Source organism: Tamandua tetradactyla, chromosome 6 (assembly GCF_023851605.1).
Source record: "Tamandua tetradactyla isolate mTamTet1 chromosome 6, mTamTet1.pri, whole genome shotgun sequence".
NCBI classification, from domain to species: domain Eukaryota; kingdom Metazoa; phylum Chordata; class Mammalia; order Pilosa; family Myrmecophagidae; genus Tamandua; species Tamandua tetradactyla.
Genome location: NC_135332.1, coordinates 89,137,523 through 89,154,291, shown reverse-complemented (window position 1 = coordinate 89,154,291; position 16,769 = coordinate 89,137,523). Strand labels below are relative to the sequence as shown.

Sequence of the window (16,769 nt, the reverse complement as noted above, 5' to 3'; positions counted from 1 at the left end):
AGTAGTGTAATAAGTGTTTCATGTCTGTTTGTTAACTAGTATATTTGGTATGTTCAATATTTAATGACTGTTTGTTAGCTAATGTGTTCAGTCTAATTATTAATTGGAATGTTCCTGCATTTATATTAATCAGATGTTCATAACTGGTTACTAATTACAGAACTTATTTTAAAATAAGTTTAAAATAAGTTTAAAAAAAGTTCCCTTTTTAAAAAGGGAACATTTAGGCTGCATTAAAAATTTTAAAAATTGGTTATGAGCTTATAAAAAAGGTTTTATTTCTGTAACATAATCTGGCCTCACTATGATTTAAAATAAAAATACTACAATTAAAGTTAAAGATATTATGTTTAAAATCATTCTGCAAACAGTAGAAATGAAATCAATCCTTTATTTGTCCCTTTCAAAAATATCTAATAATATGAATCTAATAGTTAAAAATGGTTGAGGGAAAAGCATAAAAACTCTCAAAATTCCATGGCCCTAACCTAAAACTTTGAAACCCAAAAAGCCTAATATCTTTCTGTCTGTGCAACCAATTAAGAAGTTTTCCTAAGTTTAAACTTGGGACAAATTCAATGAGCTCAATGTATTTCCCAGAATTTAATAGTCAATGTGCTTTTAAAGTTCTTCATAATTTAAAAATGTTGTAAGAACAATAGAAAGATTGAATAATGAATTTTTAAATTGAACAAAAAAATCAGTTAAGTTTAATAAAAATATAAATAAAATTTTATAACTGATTACCTAAATTTCAAAAAATCTGGCTCTTAGTTACTTGGCCATTTACTACCTTTTTTTTTATTTAAAAAAATCTAAAATTATAATGAATTTGTTAATGTCAATCAAAATATTTCTGTTAATATGTGCTGTCATAAGTTAAGAAACCTAATTATTGGCTTAAAAGAGTTTATATTATAGTTAAAATATACTTGCACCAGGGCATAATGCAAAACAGTCATAAAAAAGGGAAAAAATGCTGGAAAAATTTAAAAAGCAGGGAAATAAAAAATAACCTAAGAAGTCCTTATAGAGATGACATGTGTAAACACTTTAAATAAGAAAGTAGCATTTAAACAAATAAAACTCCGAACTAGTTTTTAGAAACTATAACTTAATTCTGTAAATTAACACATTTCTGGCACTATTTAGCAGTAGAAAATATTCTTCAGAAAAAATTTTAGTTTTTTGCTGAATTGAACTGAGAGATTTTAAATATATTATAAAATAATCATGTATGTATTCTGAGTATAAAGTATACAAATGCCTGGTCATGTTCTAAGCACAAACATAAATTCCTTCCCTTCCTCCATTATTTTATAGATTTCTGGCTCTTCTTCCCTTCATAGATACTTTTATTGAAAGGAAGTATACAGATTCAGAAGCTTTATAAATGTATTATCCAATTTATTTCTGATTATAGGCAGTTTAAATAAATAAAAACTATAGGTAAAGTGAACACAAAAGGTGAGAGAAAATTTAAGGAAATGGATTTTGTTTGTTACAGTTATTGTGAATTACAAGCCCTGAATGTACAAAGAAAGTAATAGAGAGTTGGAGGAAATAAATTTTATTTGTTATAGTCATTTTTAATTATAAGTTCTGAATGATTATAAAAAGTTATAAAGAAGTTTATGAAAATGAATTCTATCAGAGAATGATTGTAAAGAGTTATAAAGAAGGAGTTTATGAAAGTGAATTCTGTCTGCATTAATCAGAACTAACCAAAATTTAAAAGGTCTGTTTATCAGATATTTCAAAAAAAAAAGGAAAGCTTTGTGTTAAGCTGAGTATTCATTCAAAACTAAAGTTAAGTTTTCTCTGTGTTCTATTAACATGGATTGTTAGTATGCTCTTAGTATAAAGTATTAAAAAAACAATTTTTCTTAATCATCCAAATACTGTGTCTAAAATATTTTAGTTCAGAATTATATCCTTACTATTGTTTATGCTGGCATTAGCTTTTGTTTCAGAAGACAAGTCTTCTCACTGTTAAGAAAAAACTGTTAAAATAATTTGCTCTTTTGCCTTGCATAAATGAGGTGCTAAGGTACTAAAGTAACTTAACTTATTACTAAAGAAGCCACATTACAATGCTTAAAAGATTTCTATCTTGTTACTAATTAAATTTAAGTAAGTAAAATATTCATATATTTGAACATTGTATAAATTCCTAAAAAATTGACAATATTCTCACTATCAATGTTATATCCTGATACGAATCTATATGATATTAAGCAATGGTATGGTGTTATTAATCATGGTTTAAATTATTTTAAAAAGGCTACAGATCATAGAAACAACCAAATTGTCAGTTCACTGCTTTGCTCTAATTTGTCTTTAAAATATATATACTCAACTTTAAAAGAAAAGTTAAAAAATATATGTATATTTTATCTGTTAAATAACATAACTAGTAAATGTGTAAAATTACAATAGAACAAAACCTCAGCTATGATTTCTTAATATAAAGCAACTGTCTAATGTTTTTATTTTTTAAAAAGCTTCATTTAAAAATATTTATAAAAATTACAGCTCAGATTGTAAGCATTAACTAGTATCATTAAATTCTGAGGTGTTTTACTCTTTATATAACACAGTAATTCCCCAAAACTTTAAGTACCTATGTAACATCTAAAACTCAAATTTAGTTTTCCAGCTCTGAAAGTTAGCATGGGTCCACACAGCACCAATTAAAAAACTAAAAGAGATCAAACTCCAATTAAAGATGTGACAAAACTAACATAGTTAAAAACAAGATAAATCAATATACAAGATATTGATAATATCGTCTGTTTTTTAAAGCTTTAACTTTTGTGTGAGATAGAATAAAAATGTTTATTTTCTCCAAAATTTGCACTATCAATTTAATCTGCCTAGTAAATTAAACAACTTAATTCAGCTTTATTTAATATACAGCCTGGAATAAGGAACAAAATCTTGATGTTTTGTACAAGTTAATGGTTTATACTCTGCATTTCAAAGTATTTGGGGCAAAAAAATGAAAAAGTGTCTGCAAAGTCCCCTGAGGGACTGGGAAAGATAAAACTATTAAGTCCAGGTAGCCAAGACTTCAATTTTAAGGCTTGCCCTTATGAAACTCATTTCTATAATAGTAATCTAAATCTACCTAAAATTAGTGCCTAAGAACCATCTCTAAGATATCTCTGCTGTTGTTCAAATGTGGTCTCTCTTTAAACCAAACTCTGAGCTTCTATCCAATATGGGACATAATTTCCAGGGATATAAACCTGGCACTGTCAGTGTGAAAAATAAATGATCCTGACATCAAAGAACATAGCTGTCCCTGGCATTGTGAGACATAAGCTCCAAAGATGAGCCTGGCCCTGACATGGATGAACTGACTAAAAGTGGGAAAAGAAATAGAATTTCAATGGCTAAGAGACTTCAAATCAAGTTGAGAGGTTATTCTGAAGGTTACTCTTATGCAAGTTTCAGCCAGATATTACAAAGTGCAACAATACAGCAAGCCCCAACCAACAATGTTCTTAAAATTCCTACAAATATCTAATGCTCTATAATATCTTTCTTATTAAGTTTGTTTTTCAGAAACTTAAAGCCTCCAAATTGTCCCAATACCAAAAATGCTCTGAAACCCAAAAGATGCTAAACTCTCTAAGAATAACAAGTAATTTCATCAATTCATCCTTTGCCCTTTAGATCTTATTAACAACTCATTCCTCCTTAATTACCCTTTTATTAATTTTCTTCCTATACCCCTGTCTCTCACAATGTCTAGCTAAGTTTGTTCACTGATCAATAGCAGCCATGACCAACCAACAGCATTCTAAAAACACACTCCTGCTACAACAGAAATTTAAAACCTGCTCTTGTTGCAGCACAGACAGCACTATCAGCCCATTCCAACCGAAGATGCCTAAAAGCCCAATTAATGATGCCTCTGCTCAGCTGAAAGCAATTTTTCCTTCCACAACTCCACCCCTTTGACAGCAGGAAGCAGCCATAGAAAAACAACACAATGTCCCTGCTCCTTCTAAAAATTTCTTTGAGCTGAGCTAAGTAAGGCATCCACCCAAATTTAATCTCAGCTCCAGTCAATTTTATTAAAATAAAAAGGCAGGAATGTCAGGTCTCAGAAAATAAAATTTGACATACGAAATGGATTTTGTGGCAGTTTCCCTCCCTCAGCAGCTTCTCTGACAGGCCCTGATGTGCTGGCAAAATAGATGAGCATGAATGTTCCACCCACCAGAGGCCACGTCAGATAACCATGAGCATGAAGTCATTGTCTGCACCTGATATCTCCTGGCGATGCCTGCAGCTGCATGTCACCCCCCCACACCCCTGTAGGTGCATTTTTTTCCTTTAAAACCACAAGCTGTCAGAAAGAGAGCTGGAGCCATTTTTCTTTCCTTTTGCTGACAGGTTTCACTGGCTCCTATTTGCCTGCTCTCCCCTTGCTCTCACTCTGTTGCTTTCTCTCTCAATAAACCTGTTAAGCTTTGACTAGCTGTCTCATGTGGAATCCTTAATGGCCCCATGCCTAGTACAAATGGCCCCCTGCAGTTGGCCAAGTGCTTCAAGGTCACTCAAGGCCCAAGGCTCACAGGGTGCATCTAATGAGCACATGCAGAGGGAGACTGTACTGAAGCTTCTTGAATTAGCCTGTACATCCAAGGTATGTACACCTGAATGTGTAAATGTGCATGGATTTTACATATGTGTGTTAACTTATGGGTACTCATGCCTGTAACTCCTTGGGTGATAGTGATTATGTTAGTGTGTACGCTTGTGCTTCTTACTATGTTAGTGTGTGCTAGTGTGTGTTAATTTGGGTGTATGAGTATGTGCGAGTCTTTCAACATGTGTCAGAATGTGGGTATTACTGTCTGTGTCTGACTGTTTGTTAGTTTGTGGATTAGTATTTATGGAAGCTAGCATGTTTTAGTTTATGTATATTAGTTTGTGTGTTCCTATGTGTGTGTATCTGTGTGTATGTTATTGATCATGTAAATGTGTTTGTGGTTTTGTCTTTTATCCCATTTGTAGTATCACGATTTTAATAAATGAGTAGGCCCTTATGCTTCTTCATAGTATTTCCAAATTTTCCAACAAAAACTCATATGCTGCATATATATGCCTGAAAACTTTGAGTTCTAAACTGATGTCATTCACCCCATGGTTTTCAACTTTTTCACTAATAAATAACTCATCTAGAGCATGCAAATATATGTGTAAACTCTGAATAAATTTAGCTATGTGTGCAGGTCTTTAGGTGCCAAAGAGTTAAACACAAAGGACCCACATCAATCGTTGCTCACTCAATGTACTCTATCCTTTTCTTGGTTTCAGGGGATGAAGCAGTTCCTCCTTCTGCTGACTGTTTTGGTCAAGCTCAAGATTGATGGAACTCACCCCAAATTCTCTGAGATTCAGACTGATTCCCAGAAGAAATGCAAAGCAGCACCCTAAAGGGAGGAACCCTGACCATAGCTGACCTCAAGAGGGTCCAACAACCTGAAACGGTCTTACCACCACCACTGGGACATTTGACATTGAGTGTATATCCAACATGGAAATTCACCTTCTTGCAATTTTTTCTTGGTCATTAATCCTCAAGTCTCACTGTGGAAAAGATTAACTTGTTGGATTCTGATGATCACAGAATCCTTTCAATTCCCTGGGACCTCAATGTTCAATAAGAATCACAGGTGATCATCATGGTCAGAAATGGTACACAGATTTACCAAATCTCTTCAAACAAGATGAATGCCTACATTTGTAACTACATATAAAATCTCATCGTGGACCCCTTCCATGAGCAAACAACACCAACAATATATATCCTATGTAGTGACCATATATAAAGGCATGAATGTAAAGTAGATTCCATGTTGTACTCTATTGCACACCTGAGATGAACACATGATTTTACTTTAACACACATTTAAATATTTGGTGATAAAAATCAGTTCAGACTGCATAGGATGCTACACAGTTGTTCCTCTAAAGAAAGTTTCAGGGTTCTTTCCTCATATTAATGAAGAATTTACAAAAAACCCAGTGAAAAATTGCCCTCCTACTTGTGATTACTACAATACCTATTTTAAAAATGACTTTTACGTGGCATTTGCTCTATTTTTTTCCAACTACAACAATCATAATAAAATTCTTTAAATACCATAAAAGTGTCTTTGAGAACATATAACTGGATTTACAACTACAAAAGTAAAATTGTTAATTACCACTTTTTTCCTTTAAGATTTGAAAATAATTTTTAAAAATTGTACATTAATAACATTTACCATGCAGGGATACACACCATTAAGACTCTTTAAGTGATGTTACAGAAATATAAATTCTTGATTTTCGTACTCTGTCACAATTGCCGAATCATCATTTTAATATAGCACTTTGTGTTTCCTACTAATCTATGCTTAATAAAGGGATTTTTTTTGTAGGCTGTATGGCAGGGGTCACATTTCATTCTCTTTCCATTGACTATCCTGTTATTGCAGCACTGTTTGTTGAATTTTTGTTTTGTTTTTTCTCTTCTTTGTTGGCTTGTTTGTTTGTTTTTGGATGAGCTGGGACTCAAACCTAGTTCTCCCGCATGGCAGGCAAAAATTCTACCACTGAACTACCCTTGCACCCCCAGTAAGGGGATGATTGTAAATGAAATAACTAACAATGAGGCCAAGGCTTGTGGAGTAGCATCTGGACATGGTTAATATGTAGATGATGCATGTGAGCATCATGTGACAAATCTGGAGGCCTTTAATATTTCCGTGATCCATTCTTTGTCTTTTATTTGTAAAACAGAAAAGAAAAAACAAGGTTTAGATAATAGCTAAATCTCTAATACTTTGCATGCTGTGTGTTGATGGTGTTTGAGGTACTTTTAAGTCCATATATTAAAAAAATTGAAGCTGAAGGGATACAGACTGTGCAACAGGACTAGATACAAAAACTCAAAAATGGACAGCACAATAATACCTAATTGTAAAGTAATCATGTTAAAACACTGAATGAAGCTGCATCTGAGCTATAGGGTTTTTTTTTTTTACTATTATTACTACTTTTATTTCTTTTCCCTATATTAACATTTTATATCTTTTTCTGTTGTGTTGCTAGTTCCTCTAAACCGATGCAAATGTACTAAGAAACGATGATCATGCATCTATGTGATGATGTTAAGAATTACTGAGTGCATATGTAGAATGGTAAAAAAAATATATATATTGCAATGGCATCCAAACTATATGTTACTCTGCTGGCACTTAAAAATTGTAAACTTACATTTGACTCAATTACAAAATGTGGTCTTCCCTTTGGAGAATTTTGAATGCATTTTTAAAATTCGTTGATTCTTTTTCATTATTTTGGTCAGATGCTTTTTGTAATTATAGATCAGCTATATATCCTTAAGTATAATGTCATTTTTTACATACAGATTTGAAGAAAATGTATTGTGCAGCTCTACATGTTTATGTGTGTGTGTATTTATGTGTGTACTTTTGCACATGGACATACCATGGAAATACCAGAAGGCATAATGATACTTATAATTTGTCCAACTTTTGAAAATATTAATTCATTTTCTCTGTGAAACTCACCAAGTATCTTTCAATAACATTATTTCCATTTGTTAATGCTTCCAGAATGCAATATACCAGAAATGGGTTGTTTTTACAAAGGAAAATTATTGAGTTACAAATTACAATTCTAAGGCCATGAACATTTCCAAATTAAGGCATCAACAAGAGGATAACTTCACTCAAGGCTGGTCGATTCTGTCCAGGGTTTCTCTGTCATATGGGAAAGCACATGGCAATGTCTGCTGGCCCTTTGTTCCTGGTTGTCATTGATTTCAGCTCCTGTTTCTGTGGCCTTCTCTCTGAATTTCTGTCTGTCTCAAAGTATCTGTGTGTGGTTTCATTTCTCCCTATCCATTTCAGTTCTGAAATTTCTCTCTTTCCATCAGCTTTTCTAAAGGACTCCAGTAAACTAAGACCCACCCTCGAATGGGTGTAGTCACATTTCCATGGAAATATTCTAATCAAAATGTCCCACCCAAAACAAAAGATCTTCCCCCACAATATTGGATTATGATTAAAAGAACATGGCTTTTCTGGGATGCATAACAGTTTCTAACCAGCACATTCCACCCTTTGGACCCTCAAAAAACATGTTTTTCCAAGTACAAAATATGCTCATTCCATCACAATATCACAAAAGCCTTAAACCATTTCAGCACTAAAAACAAATACAATATCAACTCAAAACTAGTTAAAATCTCATCAAATACAGATACAGGCAGGCAAAGAATTCTCCTCTGATTCTGGACCTGTGAACCTTAGAACAAGTTATGTTTCCAATATACAAATGAGGGACAGATAAAGGATAAACATTCCCATTGTTTCAAGAAGAAACTAGAAGGAAAACTGGGGTCACTGGTCCCAAACAGTTCTGAAAACCAGCACGGCATACTCCATGAGATTTGAAGGTCTGTGAATCACTTATAGAATTATGCTTCATTATCAAGACTTAAAAGAGTGGCAGTCCCATCCTTTCAAGGGCTTATGCAGTGGCCTTGTTCTCTGCAAACACTAGTGTAACAGTTGGAACATTGGGGAGCATTGGAGAGAATACGTTGTTCTCGGCCCCATCCTCTCCAAACATCTGGACAGCACCTGTCTCTCTGCCAGCTTTGGGCCACATGCTTAACCCCTTCAGAACAGTGATGTGGTAGCCAGGCTCTTCTCAATCACTGAGGAATACGTTCCATGCTCTCTGAGGCCTGAGGGGTCAATACTCTTCCTGAGCAATGAAGTGGAAGGACCACCCTCTGGTTCTGGGGAAAATTCACCCTCTCCAAATGCATGGATGGGTCCACTCTCCTGGCCCAAGATTTCCTAGCTCCAGACCATAGCTTCCATGGTTCTGCCTTTGAAGTAATTTTTCCTTCAGTCTCTCCCATTTCTGCCCCTTTTAGTCTAGATTGGCAGTGGTCCCATTTATACAGATCCCACAATACTCTTGCTGGTTTTCCATGCAGTATACAGAGATAACAGACATCAAGCAGTAGGATTTTACAAAAATTCCTTCTGAATAATTCGATCTCCAATTTTGGCTTATCCTGTCTTGGTTGACTGGTTCAATGTTTGGTTAAATACTCAAAGTGGGCACTAGTCTCTGTGGTCTAACTTTCTGGAAACCCAGAATTTTTCAATCCATCAAGTTCTGGTTACTTTGTGCTAAGAGTTCAGTTCTCTAGTTATCTCTTTCCTGTCACATTTTACTATAAGCTGCAAGGAAAAATCAGGTTGCACTTGCATATTTAATCTGAAAATCTCTTCAGTTAATATCCCTGGGAGCTTTCTAAACATCATAGAATTTCCAGTATCTATGCATAATAAATAATTATCTGGTGTGCAATATCAACCAGGCAGAACTTGAGAACTTCTAGTATATAGTTTCAAATCTCCTCAAAAGTAATAGAAATGAACTAAAGAACATAATTTTTCTGTATGTGAATCATCCCTCAGAAAAACAGAAACAAAGCAAATGCTGGTTTGGTTTTGTTTCTTATGTGTACATAGTTGGCCCTCTTCACTTGCATGCTGTGCGGCATATTCACATTGGGTGTAATCCTCCAGGATCTGGACCGGCCATGGAATCCCCAAGGGAGCTTTCTGAGGGGTTTGTCTCAGCAAGATAAGGGCATTTTATTTGGATGTGCAATACCATCTCAATGAGAATTGGATTTTGTAGGAAATCTGACATAAATGAGGAAGTTATTATCAATACAGATGACAACGAGATCTTTCCTGCAAAAGAAAGAGCAAATACAAAGCACATTGAGAGAGCTTCCTTGGAAACTCTAAAAGTGTCTTGAGACCAGAGTGCAGGTAATATAGAAAGGCAATGAGATAAAATTTAAAAGATGACGAGGCCATAGAGGCTACTTAATAGATTTTAGTTTTTAAGACGCGAGAAAGGGAAGGACAATTGGTAACTTTCAGTACAAGTGGGATAATCTATTAAAATAACTTCTCTAGTAACTTTGCAGGTATTATCTAAAAAGAGTCAAGGGCAGAACACATCTTTGAGGAAATTATTGAGGCAACAGAGAGAGGTGAGGAAGGATTTTGATTTAGACCAGTTCAAAACTGACATGTGGTCCATCTGGGATTTATTTGAAAGTAGAAGAAACGTGACTGGTAGAAGAGAAGAGAGTTGCGGCCATCAAATTTTGCTTCTGAGCAACTGGAACACAAGCAATTGTATGGACATAGAAGTGGAATCCTTCAGAAGAAGAAACAGATGCTGAGGAATATCAAATACAAATTTACCACATTAACTTTTATATATTTTATGCACCTGTAATATAATGAAACATATTAATGGGTTGACAAAATTGAGTTTTGCTATTTCCTAGTCTAGACACATCAGTCTTCAGATCAGTTCCTATCATGGTTAAACTTGCAGAGGATCTTCTAGAAACAAACACCAATGCTGATCCCAAGTACACCGTACCCCAACCGTGGGCAGGTTTGGGATGCCTCACATTCGTGTCAGGGAATTCTGGAGAGATCTCTGGAACTTCATATAGACAGGAAATTACTGTGTATCTTCCAATAATGGGTGGTCAATAATCTTTGTGAGTGTTTGTGAGTGTTTGTGAGTGTTTGGAGATCTGCTTTGTGGGTGGTTTTAGCATGTGTGACCCACAGTGATATCCAGTCATCCTACCTCAGCAGTAGGCAGTGAGATCAAGCTACACATGATTCAGCTGTCCCAGAAGCATATCCAATTCTTCAATTTTGCTTGTGAACAAGACTGTGGTAGTTAGATATAGTTGTCAACTTGGCCAGGTGAAGCCACCTAGTTCTGTTGCTGTGGACATGAGCCAATGGTACGTGAACCTCATCTTTTGCTGATTACATCTGCAGTCGGCTATGAGGCATGCCTGCTGCAATAATGATGTTTGAGTCAATTGGCTGGTGCTTAAATAAGAGAGCACAACATAGCACAGCCCAAGCAGCTCAGCATACTTCATCTCAGCACTCGCAACTCAGCCCAGGCCTTTGGAGTTGCAGAAAGGAATCACCCTCAGGAATGTTGTTGGAACACAGAGGCCTGGAGAGAAGGCCAGCAGAGACCACCCTGTGCCTTCCCACGTAAGAAAGATCCTCAGTGGAAAGTTAACTGCCTTTCCTCTGAAGAACTATATATTAACTAAATAAATCCCCTTTTATTAAAACCCAATCCGTCTCTGATGTGTTGCATCCTGGCAGCTAGCAACTAGAACAAAGACTTCTCCTGGCACAGGGTCCTATGGACTGGATTGACCGTGACGGTCACAGAAGACCTGGTTTTAGTTTCCAGAACCAAATTTACCCTTTGTTTAGACATTGAAAAGAAATTTACCCCTATAGCTGATGTCCTGCCTGCTGAGAACACGATTACATATTCTTGTTCAATGGACTCAACGAAGGAATTTTCTTGAAGTGAGGCAGGAGGATCTGCTCCTGGCTGGGGTGCTTCACACAGAACTATCTTCCCCCGTGAGGGAACCCAGTGATTCTGAAGGTTTTCATTGTTGTTGGAGGTTGTATTTCCCTCCCCAGGACTACCACAAACATGCCACTTCTGAAAAAGAAAATGTAGGACTACCATGGCGTTCTGAAAAAATTTGAATCTCCTTCTCCAAATTAACGTCAATATCCATTTATTTTGTTTTCTCACATTTACACTTTATTTTTATCATTTCAAATTTGTTCTATCAAGACCATATGACAATCAGTGATAAAGAAATAATAAAGCCAGCATTTACTTTAAAAAAATGCTTGTAAACAGCTTGCAGGGGACAGACATGGGCAAAGTTTTGTGATTTAAAGTTAGCAGAAGAGAATACATATGATAAATACATATATATGTGATAGGTTATATATCATACATATGTGTATAAACATAAAACTATATATAGGAGTATATATGTTTATAAATACATATGTGTGTGTGTGTATATATTTGCATGTATCATACTCCCAATAAGATAACAGAGTGAGAAAAGCGAATACTAGAATGTGTATAGAAATCATTAACTTTAATGTATATAAAGATTTAATTTGTATTATAATTTTATTTAGACCAATTCTGTTTTGGTGTCACCTTTTTCTGTTGGTGTTGTATAACCCCCTTCTCTTGAGCATGGAAAGATCCTGTGAATCACTTGTAACTGGCAGAATTTAGCAAAGGTGATGGGTTATCAAACCTGTGACAACATTACATTATTTAAAAATCTGACCTGCCATCCATCTCACTTTTGTATGTCTCCCTCCATTACTGTCTTAGAAGAAAAATCATCATTAATCTTAGCCTCAAGACAAGAATTCCTCCAAAAAACTGTGGGGTGGTAGACATCAGCTCATAAAGGCATCTCTCAGCAATACCAGGATTCAGAAGCGTTGGTGGCTCCACTTTGTGGAGAAACCACTTTGTGCACAAATCACTCCTCTCCAGTTGTGGCTGAGCTTTTCCCCAAACCTCTTCTTAGAGACCAGGCAGCTTCCCCTCAAATCAACCATGTAGTTTGGTGGCAGTGGTAGTGGCACACATTTATTTCCATGTATCTGTACCAGGAACCCTGTTCTACTTTTCCAAAAGAAGAGTGCTAAGAATTGTGCAGCACCCAGTATGTTTTTTGTCGATATAAAAGTTATAACACTGAGGGATGCAAGGGTAGTTCAGTAGTAAAATTCTCGCCTGCCATGCAGGAGACCCGGGTTTGATTCCCGGCCCATGCACTTCTCCCCCTCCCCGCCCCCCAAAATCAAGAAATGGTGCTACAATAACAGGATAGTTACATGGAAAAAGAATGAACTGTGACCCCCACCATAAAGCATACAAAAAAACGTTATAACATTGGGTCACAGTGAAGAGTAGTCTATTCTTGGAAGAAATAGAGCAAGGTTACAAATAGAAATTTGCACATCAGTGTTTATGGTGGTATTATTCATGACTGTCAATGGATGAAATTGGCCCAAGAACTCATCAACTGAGGAATAAAAGGGCAAACTATGTTGTATATGGTAGAATATTGTGCAACTTCAGGAAGAATGAAATCTTGCATGCTATGACTTGAATGAACCTTGAGGACATTAAGTTTAGCAAAATAAGCTGGAAATAAAAGGGCAATATTGTTTGGTCTCATTAATAAAAACTGAGTATAATGAGAAAACTCTGAGTTAAAATTGAGAGCATAGGTTATCAATAAGTTGACAGAGGGCAGTGAATGGGCAATTGATGCTAAAGGAGTACAGAATGTAAAATAAAGTTGATGTAAAGGTTTGGAAATGGATACCTCGATGCTTTGTGATGGTAACACAACATCATAAGTGTAACTAACTAAGCTGAGTATGAGTATGGACAAAAGAGGAAGATTAGGGTCGTGTATGTCACCAGAGGGAAAGGTAGAGGATGAAAACTGGGACTGATTAACTTTGCAAAAACTAGAATGGACAATGATGGTAGTTAATTGTACAAATACAAGAAAGTTTTTACATGAACTAGAACAAATGTATGTCACTCTTTCAAGGTGTTAGTAATGCATTGCTATATAGGAAAAATACAATTAACGCAAACTAAGATCTATAGTTAATACGAATTGTAATATTCTTTCATTAATTGTAATGAAGGCCCTATATCAAGGTAAATGTCAATAATAGGGGAATCTATGGAAGGGGTTTGGGGACATTATTTCTTTCTTTTAAAAGAAAATGGAAATAATCTCATATAGAGTGCAGTGATGAATGCCTAACTATGTAATTATATCAGGAGCCATTGACCATACACTTAGGATGGTTGTATGGTTTAACAATTTTTTAAAGCTATAATATTAGATGCACGACTGAAGACTCAGGGAAATCATAAACTGGAAAAGTTAATGCTAAAGTTGAAGATAGTCGTGACCTCCACTTCATACTAGAGACCAAAGAAGTGAGGGGAAGATGCTCAGATCTGTGCTCTAAAAAGGATCAGGTCAAATACTGCACAAATAAGCCTGGGAGTTCCAGTGTCCACTAGCATTTCCCCAGTGCCTAGGGAAGCAGGTATTCACAAGGCTGTGTTAGTGATGAGGGATGACCTGAAATAGTGCCAATGGCCTTCCCCGTGGCATGCAGCTCTCCAGGGCCGAGCGTGGATATAAACGAGTGAGCACCATGCTCTGGTCAATATTTGCTGCCAACACATTCTCCAAGGTGTGCTGTCTGGAATGTTAGGATGAAGTATGGAGTGAATGCACCATATAATGATAAAATGTGCTCCTGAGAGAGGAGTGAGAAGTCCAAGCCAGGTGTTTCCCTATCAATGTGGGGAGGGGGTTTGTCAATGAGATCAGGTTTAATTTTGAATAATCAAAGATTCTCTGACTTCAAGCTACAGTCCCCTGGGCTCTCAGTAAACAGCGGTCCATGCCTGGAGAGGGTCAGGGATGAAAGAGTCTGATGACCCCCTTGAACTTCCTTGCCTTATACACAGGTCCCCCACGTGCAAATCACAACTTTATTCGTAAGGTTTATCTTAAAATCTAGGGCAGTCTTTCCACACTGTGAGCCGGATTCTCCCTTTTTTATGGACCTTGTTCAGAAGACCATGAGATTCCTGGGGATGTTTCTCTGTCTGGTAGTCACATCCCACCATCAGTGTCTCAGAGGTTTCCTTATGGGGTGAAGAGATGAGGTGTATGATTTTTAGTCATAATTTTTATATATTTTCTTCTACCTACATGTATTTTCCACTCTTGAAATCTGGCCCAAGAGTGGCAAAGTCCCCTATACCTTATCTCTCATCTGCACAGTTTCTGGTTACCCCATCAGCAGTGTTTCCTGTTGGCATTGGATCATCAGCCCCAAGACATGGGGTTTCAGTGGTTGTCTGAAATTCATTACAATGGAAATGCATACCATGATCCATGTCTGAAGAGCCAACTCCCCATCTCCAGAGACATATCAAAGAACCAGCTCTCCCTACAGCTGACCTCCATGAATGCTGAGGACACAGACATGTATCAATGTGCCAGAGAAGCACAGTGATGAAAAGACAATGAGACACCAGACAAAATATAACGAACAATAAATGGTCCACTCAGGAACAGGGGCAGTAGAAATCTGGTGACCCTTGTCCTGCAAAAATATATCTTCTCCTTGCTGTTCATCTTCCAGTGAATCATTTCCACCCATTTTAAAAATAATTTCATAAATTTTCTTAGAGTCTCTCTCAGGAAATCCTTTTATCTTGGGGTTAGCTGAAAAAAGTGCATGTAAATATATATGATTTATAGTAAAATAATAGTTATTACTTTATTGCAATCATGGGGGGGGATGAGATGCATGGGAGAATTTAGGTTTTTTGTTTTGTTTTATTTCTTTTCTAGTGTATAATGAAAGCATCCTAAAATTGATCATGCACAACTATAACAATCAATATCTGCAAAACTATGTGATGATACCGGGACCCAGTGTTTGTATACTTAGCATGTTTTTTTATGGTGCATTAATATAGCTTAATAAAATTGCATAATAGTAAAAATAAAAACAAACTTTTACAAGTATCACAGAAGGAACCTATGAATGAGCAACCCATCTCCTATATTACATAGAATTAATAAGGGTTTCTGAGACATATTTCTTTTTCCCATCAATTTTTCAGACAGTAAGATTATTTTTTCATACATAATGATTCACTTAACATTGCAATTAAGACTACAACTGAGAATTAGCATCACTTTTAGCTCATATTTGTCATCGAGAAATAAATAATTTGACAGATCTCATCAGAATTCCAGACAGTAATTTTCCCTCCTGGTAAATGTTTCAAAGTTCAGATTTTGATCACTTTTTTTTATCATTAGTATTAATAGACTTTTCACAGAAGAATTTATTTCTGATGGAGAGCCAAATTTATTTTTCAGAGTATAAGCATAGTTTTTTTAAATCTTTTCCTTATAAGATTTTGTATTTCAATGACCGATGTTCCGAGGAAAAGAATGTGCCATTGTTGGAGCAGAGAAATTATATTCATACCTCTCCCTGCTATCATTCTTCTCATCAAAAACATGCTCAGAATTCATGCCTCTGTAACCAGCCATTGTACGGCTGAATTGCTAAGATCCAGGAAAGGGACTGGAGAGTCTGGGCAGGATAACCAGTGGTAGAAGCATATACTATGATTCAACTCTTCAGTCCCAACTCCGCATCAACAGGGATACAGCACAAATGCAGTTTAAAGCTGAAATGTGCGCGGGTGGGTCAGTGGTAGAACACTCGCCTGCCATTCGGGAGACTTTGTTTTGATGCCCGACCCATGCACCTGAAATAAAATCTGAGTAGACTGAGAGCCGAGGACAGAGGACATGGCTCTGTGTTACTGTGTGAGAGACACAGGGAGGGAAAGTCAGGATGAGCCCCGATGCAAACCTCCTTTGTCGTGTGCCCATGGGGACTTTGGGTTCAGTGAGCTCTGGGAGAACCACAGATGCAGGTGCAGAGAGGGCCTGGGAAAGAGCGTCCTCTCATTTTTTAGAGTTTCCTCTTCCTGCTTAACCATATATAACCCCCAGAGACCCTGAGCCTATTCTTTCCTAAATAAAACCATGATGAATCCAAGGTTAAAATAAAATAGCTTATTTTTATTTTTTTTACCTTGTAATAAAATTTTAACTTTTATTTTAATGGGCGCACTTAGTCATGGTAAACAAAAATTTCAAAGAGCACAGGTAA

The 16,769-nt window shown here is 36.1% G+C and overlaps 1 long non-coding RNA gene across 2 annotated transcripts in view; it reads left to right on the top strand.

The window, feature by feature from the left end:
• LOC143688603 (uncharacterized) overlaps positions 1-6,229 on the top strand; it is a 63,288-nt gene extending 57,059 nt beyond the window's left edge. For both annotated transcript variants that reach the window (XR_013178165.1, XR_013178164.1), the window contains one exon: positions 5,335-6,229. This is a non-coding gene — a long non-coding RNA (uncharacterized LOC143688603). The remainder of the gene's footprint in view (positions 1-5,334) is intronic.
• The last annotated feature ends 10,540 nt before the right edge of the window (positions 6,230-16,769 follow it).